Raw genomic sequence first — 13,422 nt, forward strand, 5'->3', positions numbered from 1 at the left:
GAGTCACAACCCCTCATTACCAACCATCATAAATAACCACAACCTCATGATCACATTAAACCAGAAAATTCATCAATAAAATAAAAACTTCACCATATCATCCAAAAGCAAGAAATAAATCACAAATTTCAGCACTTTAGCCACCATTAGGCACAAATTAAACATCATTGAGTGTAGGAGGAAGTGTAATCACCACTTACCTAGTAAACAAGAGAGAGAGAGTTGTAGAACACCTTAGCTTCCTTAAAAACTTCACCAAACAACTTACTAGCACCTAATGGAAGGATTTTATGGAGTAGAAACTAGTTTATGTGATTGTTTTTGGAAGATTGAGCTAAATGGAAGCTAAAATGGTGAAGAGTTTCTTCCTTCTTTGCTCAAGAGATATCCGGCCACCAAGGAGTAAGAAATGGTGATTTTTGTCGTAATTTTAAGATATTTAACCAATTGGTCAAAAGGTCAAAAAAATGAATAGTTGTCTTAGGCTTCAACCACTCACAAAGTGACACGTGTCACTTCATTAAATGCATTTCTATCCTTTTGTTTCCTCTCACATCAATCACATCTCATCCTCCACTTATCTCTTAACACCCGATAAATTTCACCCAATATCCGAAACTTAACCTTATTGGCCGAATTTTTCCAAACTTTTCGCACTAGTGGGGCCCACGTCCATTATACGTTCTTAATTTCTCAAAATCTATTCGATACGAGAAAAATCATCTAAAAACTATATCTGCTCCTTAAAATTATATAAAAAAAAAATTTCTAATCACGAAAATGCAGAAAACAAGCCATGAAAAATTCTAAAACCTAGAAAATGAAAATTACGGGTTCTCACATCAACCTCATTGGAAGTCAATTGACTCGAGCCAGTAAGAACTTGGTCGAGGAAACTTGACAAGCCATGGGGACTGTTTTGAGGAATCTTTGGGTATGAGACTCTTGATTCTGGTATACTCGAGTATTACCAATTCTGTACTGTTTGGTGTTCGGGCCCGGTAAGGGGAATGTGTGGTGGACGGAAATCGGAGTTAAGAGGAGTCTACGGTTATGGTTGCACTTTATACATTGACGGAGAGTCAATGAGGTGAGATCAAGTATGGCAAAAGAGAAAAAGGCTCTTGAGAGCCGTCTGTATCCTTTTACTCTCATTTGTTGTGTGGTGTTAGTTTTGCTCACTTGATGAACGTATTTGAATTGAGTATCATCATGTTTATGTGCTCCTTGAATGCTTGAGTGATGGTACCTCATTGGGCGAAAACTCACTCCGTTAATTTTGTTTTCCTTACAAGGAATAACCTTTTGGACCTGTGATTTTTGAAGAATGAGTTGAGTTAGTCTAGATATTTTTGTATAGCTCCTCAGTGGTTGGAAACCCTAAATATATCTTGATCCAAATGTTTCCCTTTTGATTTGTAAATATACGAATATGGTATATAAACGTGTTTAGTCATGTTCATGTGGTATTTTGGTTTGTAAATGTCCATATTAAAGGATTATATGGAGTTACTTGTGTTCGATTGGGTTTTAAACAGGTTCGAAATTTGAACGAAGAAGGAAAATTTTGGCGGTAAAATTCTGCAGTGGAATCCGGCCGAAAATCCGGCCATTTCTTGGCCGGATTGTCAAGGATTTTTGGATCCGGTTGGTTTTGGCTAGTGCCTCCAATCCAGCCGGGAATCTGGTCGGATTGTGACGTGGCAGTCACTATTCACTTTCCATTTCGATTTTTGTTTTTTCCGTTTCATGATTTTTGCTTTGTTTAAGCGCGCTAAGATATTCCGGAATGATTTGAGTTGTGTATAACATTCTTAGTAATCCTGGCGAGAGCTGGGCAGGCAATTCGCTGACCCCTTTGGTACGCCTTAGGGGAAAGTAGGGCTGTCACACGAGCAATTGCTCACCCCGTAGATTTGTTTTCCTTAACAGGAATGGACAGAGAGTGAAATTCAGAGAAACCCCTTTGGATGTACTTTTGTATTAGGGTTTCAAATGTAAATGACTAGACATTTTGGCTGTTGTATATTTTGGGAATTGATGTATCTTTTGGATACCTAATGTAAGAATTGGATAGCTGATGTATTTTGAACTCGTGGTGTAAGATTTGGATATTTGATTATGGAAGCGACTTTTCTTTGTTAGGCTTGTATTAATCATTATCGTTAAGCGTGAATCGAATTGTCTTGAGTCCTGGCGAGAGTTGGGCAGCGTCCCGCGGATACCCTTTGGTTCGCCTTAAGGAGAAGTGGGGGCGTCACACTATCACCTCCTCTATCAGCATGGTAGTGTCGGCTAAAATCCTAGCGGCCCGATCCTGGACCTCCTCAACTACCCTAGGTAGTCAAGCCCTTGTCCTCTGAAACTCGACACTAGCGGCCCCAACTCTAGTGTGCTCATCTATCATTGTCCCCTCGAGCTCTATGATCCTAGCACCCTGGGCATCCACCATAGCGTTCAGCTCCTCAATCTCCTGAAGTAATGCCCTATTAGTAACCACCAACTGCCGATGCTCATCATCAATGGATAGCACAAGATCATTAGGGTAGGCATGTGTCTCCCTAAAAGGACAACGAGGGAATCTAGAGGAGGGTGAGTATCAGACATGGGGTCCTCCACCCAGCACTCGATATCGGATGGGCCTAAGAGACTCCACATGACCGTTAGCGGCTCCATTACCGTTAGCCGCGTGACCTCCATTACCGTTCTCCATTCCTACAAAACAACCACAAAACTTAAAGTTAGAAACTTAAGGTCACTAATTCACTCAAACATCAACTTAAGGTATAACTAAGTCATCTAATCCCTATTCTCAAGAGTAAAGCCTCTAAAACATCTCCCAAATAGATCTCTAAACCTAGGCTTTGATACCAACTGTGACGACCCCACTTCTCCTTAGGGCGAACCCTAGGGTATCGGCGGGCCGCCTGCCTAGCTCTCGCCATGGCTCAAAATGAGTCAAATTTAAACTTAAGGGTAAACAACCAATAATAAAAGTAGATACAAAGAAAGGTCGCTTCCTTAAATAAACGTTCAATTCTTACATCACAAGTTACTAAAAGGTACATCAACTTTCCCCAAAAATACAACCACCAAAAGTCGACTAATCAAATACATCCAAAATTCTAATCAAAAGGTAATCAAGTCGGCTTCCCCAAAATCCTTCCATTCCGAGCTCCTATTAAGGAAAACAAACTACGGGGTGAGCTAACGCTCAGTGAGGCCAAGAAAAGCATGCAAACGCATAGTTCAAGTAACAATAACACTGATACAAAAAAAATTAAATTGAAAGTTCAAGTAATTCACCATTAACAATAAAACACACTCAATAAGGATACGGGAGCTCTCAGGAGCTAGATTCCTCTTGTTTTGCCGAGGCTCGATCCAATACCTTCACGTGATGACACTCCGTCAACCGGATAGGTATCAAGTCCGTAGGACTCCACTTACTTCCCCCATCCTTCATTTCACCCTCTCGGATCCATAACCAAACACTCACTGGGAGGGCAATACTACTCGAGTATGCCCAGTAAAATCTCAAAAGATCAACCTTATAATTTTCTCATGGTTCACCAGGCTTCTCGACCAAGTCCATGCCGGCTCGAGTCGCAAAGTTGGCCAATGAGTTTTGGGCATCCCAAGATGTACAATTACAATTGCCAATTCTCTCAATTCAATTATCAATTCACTTCACACAATTCAATTATAAATTCATGTAAAAGAGAACGAGTGCGATAAAGTACACACTCGTCTCGACAATTCCAAATTTCTCAATTAACAAGAAACAATTCAAGTATTTAGCAATAATTCATGCACTTGACACTCACCAATTCAAAAGTAAGTGAGTAAACAAAGCCCTTCAGTTGTCCACACCGGGATTCCTTTTGAAACCCTCTTGAGCACCTGAAGAAACAGTGACAAACCATCACTCACATATACTCACGACCACTTAACATTCAAGGAAGAAAGTGCACTCGCTTAAAACTTAAGACAATGGCTCTTGATGTCTAGTTTTGAACCTCAAAGTGAACAAGCAGGGAAATTTTATACTGTTAGAAAGCTCTTGATGTCTAGTTTTGAATGCCACAAACGGCACTCAATTTTGACTTTTGTACAAGGAGTTATGTTCAAACAAAGTACCCCTGTCCACTGTCCTGGTGACCGTTTTCCAAATTTCTTTCTTTCACCAAAACTCAAGTTTTGTGTAACCAATTGAAATGATTTTCGAAATATACTTTCTACACACATAATAAAACATATATCAATCAGTTTAGTAGCAAAATAAGCAACAAAATTCCAATTCAAAGCAGGACAACAAGAACAGCAAATTTCGGCCAGCTTCCCTCTCACGGTTTTCCTCCAATTTCTCTCCACTATCAAACCAATATCAAGCTATAATTCACACAAACAACAATAATCAAGCAATAACCTCAAGTCAGCTACCTCATAGGTCACCTCAAGGCTACTAGCTTAGAATATAAAGCAAGATAAAATTTTCCTCAAGTCCACTAGCTTAGAATCTTGATTAGGGTTTCAAACCCATGAAATCCAACCTATAATCTTGATAAAATTTGAAGAGCAAAGGAGGGGTGAAGTGGTTACCTTTGAAGCTCTTAAACCCTAGATGAAGGTAAGACTTTCACCAATTTTTCACCAAGAAACACCACAAGCTTACACCTTTCTTCTATCTAGAGCCACATTCCAAGAGGTTTGATGGTTGGATGAAGAACTTGAGCAAGATTGGAGCAAGAAGATGAAGTTTTTCTCTTCCCTTTTCTTTCCCTTGGGTTCAGCCAAATGAGAGAGATGAGGGAGTGTTTTTGGTTCTGAATTTTGTGGAAGAAACTAGTGTTGGACAAGCTAACTTAAAGTTGTGCAAAAAGTCAACTCTTAATAGTGGCGAAATAGTGCATTGTACTACCACTTTCTCTCTCATTTGTTACACTTATACACTAATCCTCCAAGGTAATTCCTCTAACACTATAATTACTCATACTCACTAGTGTAGTAATAAATTCTCAAATCTCCAATTAGTCGTACCAGCGTGACTTTCGAGAAACTTTCGACGCGAACGCGATAAAACGAAATTTAAGGAAAATTCACGCAATAATAGTATAATTAAATAGCACTAGGGAAAATAATTATAAAAATGACTAAATTAAGAATAAAAACATGAGTCCTCACATCTCTCCCCCTTAAAACAATTTCGTCCACGAAATTCATACATTGATTCAGAAATAGGTCTGGATATTTCTGTCGAATCTCCTCCTCTACTTCCCAAGTTGCTTCCTCTATTCCGTGATTCCTCCATAGAACTTTTACCAGAGGAATTCGCTTATTCCTTAGTTCCTTCATGTTATGATCCAGAAGCTTCACTGGTTTCTCTTCATAAGTCAGTGCCTCGTTGATCTCAATATTTTCTGATTGCAGTACATGGGAGGGATCTGGGTGGTACTTCTTGAGCATAAACACGTGAAAAACATTATGAATTCGAGATAAACTTGGTGGCAGCTCCAACTCATAGGCCACGTTTCCCACACGTTAGAGAATCTTATAAGGTCCTACAATCTAGGTTGCAACTTCTTTCCTCTTCTTGCCATCAAACTTGCTTTTAGAGGAGTGATCTTAAAGAAAACTTGATCTTCAACCGTAAATTCTAAATACTTCTTTCGATTATCTGCATAACTCTTTTGATGGCTCTGAGATGTCTGAATTCTTTGGCGTTTTACTTCACCTTTTCATACGCCTCTTCAATCCGTGGTACTGTAGTTGGGCCTTGAGTTATTTTTGAGTCCTTAATAAGGGGAATAAAGGCTAAGGTCATGTTGACCATAGTTAAGCCAATTTGAGTTAGTTAATTTGCTATTCTAGTTGAGTTAGAGTTTTAGGAAAGTAGTTAATTGCTTTCAAATTTGTTTAGAAAATTGTGTCAAGTTTAGAAGCCAAGTCAAATAAGGAAACTTGATTTGTTTCCAACTTATATTAGGTTTTTGAGTCTTGTAAGGCTATAAATAGCCAAGCTTATGATATTTTCGATAGTTAGACAATTATGAATAAAATTTGAGAGTTTTCTCTTTCTTGTTCCTTTGGGAACATTCCTTGATACAAAGTGAGTCATGCCTCCTTTGTTCAAGTTTTGGCTTATCAATTCAAGACCACATTGAATTGTGGCGCCATTCTACCAACACCTTTGGTTCGTTAATCCGTTAGTTTGTGGGTTGAGATAATATCAAGATTGTTCGCAATCTCGGGGATTAGAGGGGTCGTAAGGTTTTTCCGTCTCACTTGGATATTATCTCAACCTACAAACTAATGGATTAGCGAACCAAAGGTGTTGGTAGAATGGCGCCACAATTCAATGTGGTCTTGAATTGATAAGCCAAAATTTGAACAAAGGAGACATGACTCACTTTGTATCAAGGAACGTTCCCAAAGGAACAAGAAAGAGAAAACTCTCAAAATTTATTCATAATTGTCTAACTACCAAAAATATCATAAGCTTGGCTATTTATAGCCTTACAAGACTCAAAAACCTAATATAAGTTGGAAACAAATCAAGTTTCCATGTTTGACTTGGCTTCTAAACTTGACACAATTTCCTAAACAAATTTGGAAGCAATTAACTACTTTCCTAAAACTCTAACTCAACTAGAATAGCAAATTAATTAACTCAAATTGGCTTAACTATGGTCAACATGACCTTAGCCTTTATTCCCCTTATTAAGGACTCAAAAATTAACTCAAGACCAACTCTAATTAACTAACAATTATTGCTGAAAACTTAATTAAATAAATAACAAGAAATAATCATGACACAAGTTCGGATTTTCAATGATTCTTGAGCCCGATTGCACCATCAACCATCAATCAAATTTCCTTGAACTTGAAGGGAATCCAATCTTCATGTTCTCATCATAACATGTACATGGATTTCCCCCTTGAATTGAACAAGAAATCATGCGTTTTGGGGAGAGTTTGTGAGTGAGAAAAATCTGAAAACTGGAGACTTCTTAGTTGGGACTTGGAAGTAGCTTCGTTTAAATGTGTGGCTTGGAGTGGTGGATCTTATTGTACTCTATTTACTTGATTCTAGGACTTGGAAGTGAGGCTGAAATTACACCTGAGGTGGACATTTAAGCTTTGTTTTCAGTGGTGAGTGGTTCTAAGTGCTTGTAAAGTGCTTATGTGCTATGTTTCCTTACTTGAATGACATGCTTTCTTGATGGAGATACTTGTACTTGAATTGATATTGCCTGGGCGAATATGTACCTTATCATACTCTACCCTTCTTGACTAGATTCCTGATGTTTGTATTAAATGAATTGCTTTACTTGTGCTTGACTTAATGGTCGTTTGGGTTGTTATCCCATCGACTCTATTGCGTGCTTGGGGCCCTAAACTCCATTGGCTAGTTGGTCGAGTCAAGCCAGCAAGGGCTTGGTTGATGAGATCAATGAATCATGGGTCTTGTCACTTGAACTTTCATTTGAGCTCTTGAACTTGAACTTGAATTGGAACCTGTACTTGAGTTCTTGAACTTGATCTGGAACCGGTATACTCGAGTATTAACCTTCTTAAATTTGATGTGCAAGCCCGGTAGGGGGTTGAATGGTGGTTGGAGAATGATGTGAAGTGATGAATTACTTGATAGTATTATGGAATAAAGTTGACGGAGTGTCAACGGAAATCTTGAATCTTGATCAAGTTACTTGAACAAGCTCATGAGAGCCCTGTATCCTTTTAAATGAATGTGTTATTGCTTAATTGAAGTGTAATTGCTCTATCTGGTGGTGGTTTACATTCTTTGTGGCTTGTGTATTATATTATTGATTGCATGACCTTCTTGGATCCTCATTGAGCGAAAGCTCACCCCTTTTAGTTTGTTTTCCTTACGGGAGGCAAGAAGTTGGGCAATTGATTGTGAAGGGCTGAGTTTTGTCTAAATCTTTTGCTTTTGTGTAATAGCATCAACTTTCTAGTTTTGTTCATGACTTGCAAGTTTGAAAACTCGACTTTTGTAAATTTGGGCCAGTGATGTATCTTAAGACTGAAGTGATCACTGTCTCATGTATCTGTTGAAGAATGGTTCTTGTTATTGTCATTGGGAGATGTGATTCTTGCTTTTGAGGTGGTTGCGCTTGTAACCAAGGTTTATGAGTAAGTTAGTAATTGAATCCTGACAAGAGTTGGGTAGGCAGCCCATTAAACCCTTTGGTTCGCCTTAGGGAGTTGGGGTCGTCACAGTTCATCTTCTCCCTAGGAGGTGAAAAAACTTGGCTAGACATCATATTAAGAATATCTAAGTATAAAACAAATTTGTAACAAAGTATGACAAATAAGAACAAGAGACAAAACTTAGGAAGAAAAATTCTTATTTAATGTTTTGATGGTTGAATCCTTAAATTACTTCACAAGTTGATCTCTCAAATAAGCAAAGTACAAAAGTGCTCTCACTTTCCTCTCAAATCTCTTAAACTAACAAAGAAACTCACAATATGAAACTAGAGGTAAAACTGCTTCTACCTCTACTTCTATTTTGTTCTACTTCATCATCCTCTACTCTAATGTCCTTTTTATCAATGAGATATAAGGGGGTATATATAGATGTTTTTGGCAGAGAATTGTGCTCATAATGTTGTCATAAAGTTGTTCTTCACTTTTTTAATACAAGTTTAGCTGGATCCAACCATATTTTTTCAGAAAAAATTTGTCAACAAAGCAATATAAAATGAGTGCAAGTTGTAGAGCAATTTGTACCAATGGTTCAGAGAAGTGCGAGGTTTACTTCACAAATCACCTCGCAGATCCACTTGCTTAGCAGGTTTGCACTTTTTGCATTAATCTTCAGTATTGTTTTGTTGTTGGACCAACATCAACTAAAATTTTCTTGATGATGGAAGCTGAATTAGCTTTTGTACAAAACATGAAAGTTGTATCTCTTTGAGTTATCTTTCCAATGCATCAAGAATCATATCATCTAGATGTTTGTATTCTAAGAAATGACTAAAATACCCCTAACTAGTCAATCGCCTATTTTAACTTTGGACAACAAATTTGTCTGATTATATTTTGACATTTTGACCAAGGAAGCTCATGAACTAGACTTAGATATCTCTCACGAAATGAAGAGCTATGTCTTAACTTCAAAATGATTTAAGAATCACCTCAATCAAACAGATGTAGTTCAAATTATTGCCGAAATACCAATAGGTGTCAAATCTGTCAAACTTTCCTTCTATTGCACTTACATGATATTCACACTTTGAACATTTTGCACTACATATTCACTTCCAATCATGATTGAGGTTAATTTATCTAATTCTATTAATTCTTGGGTATTAGATATCGGAAGCGATTCTCATTTTTGTTTAAATATGTAGGAACTAAAAGGAAGTAGGATACTAAAGAAGAATGAAGTTTAAATCGAGTTTCAAAAAACTGCCTCCTACACTTTAAATTGAGTTTCAACAAAAAAATGTTCCTTCTACGCCATATGAGATGTAGAAAGGTAGAAAATCAAATCTTTCGCATATAAAGATTTGGTGTTGTCCAACTTATGTGAAGCGAGACATGTCAAATAAGTTAAAACCCAAATCTGACAAATGTTGGGGTATTCTAAAAAAAAATAAGAGGATAATATTTCTGTCACCCCATTGAACAAAAATGTTTATTGCTTAGACTGCTGTCTTTCTAGAAAAAGAATTTATTTTAGAATGAGGTAGTGGGAGTAAGATAGATCTTGAAGAAGTTCAAGATGTGAAGTAGATAACGAATAGTTAATGGAAATGGAGCAAGCTACTCATGATGATCAGGCACAACGGAAAGCTCCGAATACACAAGATCTTCATAAGTCAAATAGAACAAGTCATGCACCTGAAAAATATGATGACTTATTCATCTTAGAGGAAAATAATACTCCAATGACCTACATAGATATTCTAAGGAGTAAAAACTCTAAGAAATGGTTTGAAACCATGAAGTCAGAAATGGATTCCATCTATGAAAACAAGGTGTGGACACTAATTGATCCACTTGAAGGGATAAAACCCATAGGGCGTAAGTGCGTATTTAAAACAAAAAAAAGACTGACATGGATGATAAAGTAGTTACCTATAAAGTTAGGTTGGTAGTTAAAGGTTACAATAAAAAACAAAGTATTGATTTTGAGAAAACCTTTTCGCTAGTAGCCATGCTTAAATCTATTTAGATTTTACTTGATGTAACTGCATACTTTAGTTATGAGATATGGCAAATGAATGTTAAAATCGCTTTCCTTAATGGAAATCTTCAAGGGGAAGTGTACATGACACAACCTGAAAGTTTTACATCTAATGATGCTAATAAAGTATGCAAGCTGCAAAGATCTATTTATGGTCTTAATCAAGTTTTTAGGAATTGGAACATTCATTTTAATAAAGTAATCAAAGGGTTTGGTTCCTTGCAAAATCAAGACATGAAGGTTAGTGCAAGTTTAGTATATTTCCTTATATTATATGTGGATGACATAATAATCATGGGAAATGACATACCTATGCTCCAAACAGTAAAGGTATGGTTGTCAAAGAATTTCTCCATGAAGGATCTTGGAAATGGAATCTTTATTTTGGGAATGAGGATCTATAGAGATAGATCAAAAAGACTACTAGATATGTAGATAAGATGCTAAAGAGCTTTAGTATGAAAAATTCTAAGAAAAGATTATTACCAATGTATCATGGCATCTACCTTTCTAAAAATATGTGCCCTAAAACGGAAGATGAAAGGTGTTAGGCTCGAAAACAACCTAAAAGGGGGTGAATTAGGTTGATTAAAAAACTAATCAGATTATGGGCACTTTTTGCTCAATACGAAATTTACCCTCTTTAAATCAATCAATAAAGGAGCAATATCACTTGAGAGAAATATAAGACATATGCAATTTAAGGATCACAAGCTAATAGATAAATAAAAAGATAGGAAATGCAAACCAATTGACTACCAAGCTCCTCTTAAACTCGAAGATCAATTCACAAAACAAGTTTCTTCAAATTGATGAATACAACCAATCTTGTGTACAAAGGAAGGCTCACTTCCTCCTTGCCCCAAATTTCACTCGGTCAAGTTAGGAAGTTTTACAATCCCTCAGGATAACCCTCACAAAGCTACACTATTGAAGTATTGTCTAACAAATGAAAAGCTTACAAGGAGTCTTACACCACAAAGAGTACAAATGTTTCTTAGAGAGTATTTTCTCACTAAAACTACTCTTGATCTTTTGTATTCTCAGTGTGCAAGCTATTTTGAAGTTTCTGACCATGCTCTATTTATAGGAGATCAAGAAAGTGTTTCATTAAAGCTTCCAACGAATAGAAAGTAGCTGAAGAGTCAACTAGCCATTGGGAGTATCAGACGTCCAATACTTCTAATACTTGCGTCCAAAAACAGATAGAGATTCAATTCTTCCGGACATCCGGTGATGATGTTCTTCGACCGATATGATCGTCCGGTACCTGCCCTATCTATCGACGTCCGGTGTTGTCATTGTGAGCGTCCGATAGCTTTCGACTTCTTTTTTCTTCTTTCATTTGCTTTTTGAATTAAATTTCTTCAGAGTTGAAAAGCTTTCTCATTGAAAAAATATTAGTTTACATTATCCAATTGTTTTGTAAACATCAAAAAATTGGGATCAAGATCATCATTCTCCCCTTTTTGATGATGATGAAACAATGGATGATATTTTGAAAAAAATTTGAGCAAAAACTCCCCCTTACATATAGCATCCATAACCAATTCAAAATCATTCAGTACCAGCATGAGCAAAGTCATAAGCAAAGTAATTTCTATCATAGTCAACATAATATCATCAAAAACTCCCCCTTCCACATAGCATCCATAACCAATTCGAAATCATTCAATAATTTTCCCCCACTTTTGTCATCATAAAATCAGAAAGTAATTGCCATCAAAAGTAACATCATCAGCTAACATCAAAATCAATCAATGGCAACCATCACCAGCCAATATCAACAGAAAAATAATATCAAAGGATATCAATGAACATTAATGATACCAACATTCATATCAACCAAAATCCATTAATGGTAACATTTAAAAATGTCAAAGGAAACACAGTACCGAACATCAAAAACATCAAAAATATTACAAAAGAAAAATTGAAAATGCATCCTAATATGAAGTGCAAATGACCCTAGAGTACTGTCGGACGCCCGTTCATCAACTATCGAACGTTCGATAAAGCTTGACCGAAAAAAAAAATTTTAGTTAGTCTTTTCCAAAACGCCCAATTTTGTCCTTAAAAATATAAACTGATCCAAAGGTAAAGCTTTTGTAAGAATATCAGCAATTTGGTCTTTCGAACAAACATATTTTACACAAATTTCACTCTTTTGGACAAGATCATGAATGAAATGATGTTTTATGTCTATGTGCTTTGCCCTAGAGTATTGAATGGGATTCTTTGTCAAATTTATGGCACTCATGTTATCACAATACATAGGCACACAGTCATACACTAGTCCAAAGGCATTCAAGGTATGTTTCATCCATAACAATTGAGCACAACATGCACCGGTGGCTACATATTTCGCTTCTGCCGTAGATAAAGAGATGGCATTTTATTTTTTGCTAAATCATGATACCAAACAATTACCAAGAAAATGACATGTTCCACTACTACTTTTTCTATCTATCCTACACCCACCGAAATCAGCATTCGAAAAATCACATAAGCCAAATTCATGACATTTAGGATACCAAAGACCATAATTCAAGATTCCGTTTAAATATCTAAAAATTCTTTTAACAACAATTAAATGAGATTCTTTAGGGTAAGATTGGAAACGAGCACACAAGCAAACAGCAAACATAATATCGGGTCTACTTGCGGTTAAATAAAGTAAGCTACCAATCATACTTCTATATTTCTTCTCAGCAATTTTCGTACCTTCTTCATCTTTGTTAAGTTTGGTGGATGTACACATGGCGTTCCAACTTGCTTCGAATCCTCCATTTTGAATCTTTTGAGAAGTTCCTTTGTATACTCTTCTAATGGAGTATTTTCTTCATCTTGAATCGTGAACTTCTTAAATCCTTCTTGAACACCTACATCATCATCTTTACAGCAACTCTTGGAAATATCATCATTAGTTTTATCAAATATGACATGTATGGTTTCTTCTATAACAAGAGTCCAAGAAATAATATTTGGTACCCTATAATATTTTGGGTTCTTGAGAGTTAGCATCATGTCTAACTATCCACATGCATTTTATACCTCTTCTCATGTTCTTCCTCACATAACAATCACTTTTCATGTAACCTTTTTGACAACAAAAACTACACATAACCAAAGAGTTATTTACATGAAAAGGTTTAATAGATCTTACTTCTCTTCTTTTATAAATAGTAAATTTATTTGCACTA

Source organism: Coffea eugenioides, chromosome 2, assembly GCF_003713205.1.
Source record: "Coffea eugenioides isolate CCC68of chromosome 2, Ceug_1.0, whole genome shotgun sequence".
NCBI classification, from domain to species: Eukaryota; Viridiplantae; Streptophyta; class Magnoliopsida; order Gentianales; family Rubiaceae; genus Coffea; species Coffea eugenioides.